This window comes from Hyalella azteca, unplaced genomic scaffold (assembly GCF_000764305.2).
Source record: "Hyalella azteca isolate HAZT.00-mixed unplaced genomic scaffold, Hazt_2.0.2 contig8990, whole genome shotgun sequence".
Taxonomy (NCBI): domain Eukaryota; kingdom Metazoa; phylum Arthropoda; class Malacostraca; order Amphipoda; family Hyalellidae; genus Hyalella; species Hyalella azteca.
Window position 1 is genome coordinate 313583 of NW_025939071.1, and position 1738 is coordinate 315320.

Below are 1738 nucleotides of genomic sequence, written 5' to 3' on the forward strand. Positions count from 1 at the left end.
ACGTAGTACAGCGCACCGCGCAGGTCGTTAAAATGACAAAATTAATTCCCACGCACCTGGCACATCTTCCTGACCATGGATTCCAGCGTGAAAAACCGCCTCGTGTGAAAGATAGCGTGGGAAATCCCGCAGTGGTTTTTTTCACGCCGGAGGGATTTCACGCCCTGTGTGAAAGAGGCTTTAGTTTCTGCTCACTTGACTGCAATACGCCAGGGCTGGAAAAGTCCTATTTTTGTCTGAAATACCGTGGCTCTAATATCATATAATTTCAGTAGGTATGAAATCTCGCGGCTCGAATGTCATAAATTTTTGTTTGATTGAAAAATCGCGGTTTGCACTTCGCAAACATGGCACTTCATAAAATTTTCAACTTCCGCAATCGGCATTGCTTTACCATTCCTGCCAAAATATCCTGCAGAAAAACATAAACATCTTAACATAAACAAATCAACTAAACGTTTTGTTGAAGATCGCGTATAGTTGCGGTCATGTCAAAGCGGTCAGACTGCATCAACACGTGCTCAACTTACAGTAAAGACAAATTTTATCGTTGCCATTTGACTGTTTTAGGGTAAAATTAGAGATTTGGGGTAACACATGCCTATGCATGTGTTAAATGGCATGTGTTACTTTGTAAATAAATTTGTGCCTTGTAAATGGCTTTTTATGGCCTACATATGGAATTCATGGCTTAGTGAAATGGAATCACGGCTCAAAGAAATGGAATCACGGCTGGCAAATCCATACAACCACAGCTCAAAAAATTCAGTCGCGGCTTGCCAAGTAGATATATTCCATGCCTGCAATACGCTATGAAAAGAGGATCTATACGAGTTGTAAACGCACTTAACCTAACCTAACCTAATTCAGATAAGCATCAAAGGTCTGCAAGAAAAGCCTCCAGTTAGCCATGCAATAATGAAGGAGAGTTGGGGTAAGTGTGGGGGGAAGAAGATGCTAGGGGATAGTAAGGCAGGGAAACAGTGACGCAGGGTTAACGTCTTGCGGAGTAAGTAAGGTGATGACGCATTACTCATTACTGTTTGGTACAGTTCACATTTGCGGCAATGCAGTGTGGTCAGCGGACACTTAGGATAACAGCATGTGTAAGAAGTGATGGTATGGGTTATATAGCATTGGAGAACAATGTATTGACCGTTAACTATGTGGAGTAGAAGCTTGTGTGCTGAAGCAGTGTTGATTTAAAGTTCATGTGGTGAGATAGGTGATAGGTCAATTGACTACAGCTGTTTTGGTGACAGGATGACAATATCTATAGCATTTAGATGGTTGTTATTGGCTCCAGGGCTGATTTGAGGCTTTTTGAGCATTAATTTGCTGGTTTACGGCTGCGCACCCTGGCTGCCTGGCCGACGACGCTGGGCCTGTGGGCCATACAACGCCAGGCTTATTTTCCTGTGGGCTGATTTATCTAATTCAATGGATGTGATCTGTCTGGTGGCGTGCGGCTGATAACGTTACAGTCAAGATGTGTTGTAGGCTACGTTCTTCAGGGAAGGTAGGGTAAACGCGGTATATTCCGACACTTTAAGGACGCATCGAGAAATGAAAAACTATAGAAAAAAACCGTATGCGTTACATAAGTTCTGTTGCCTTCACATGACTCTCAAAACACTTCACTACGCGTCAGCAACGATGAAACGTCACAAAATGTTGCCATATTTATTAAAAAGCCTTTAGAATGGAAACCTACCAAATCCCTATATTCCGTCACTGT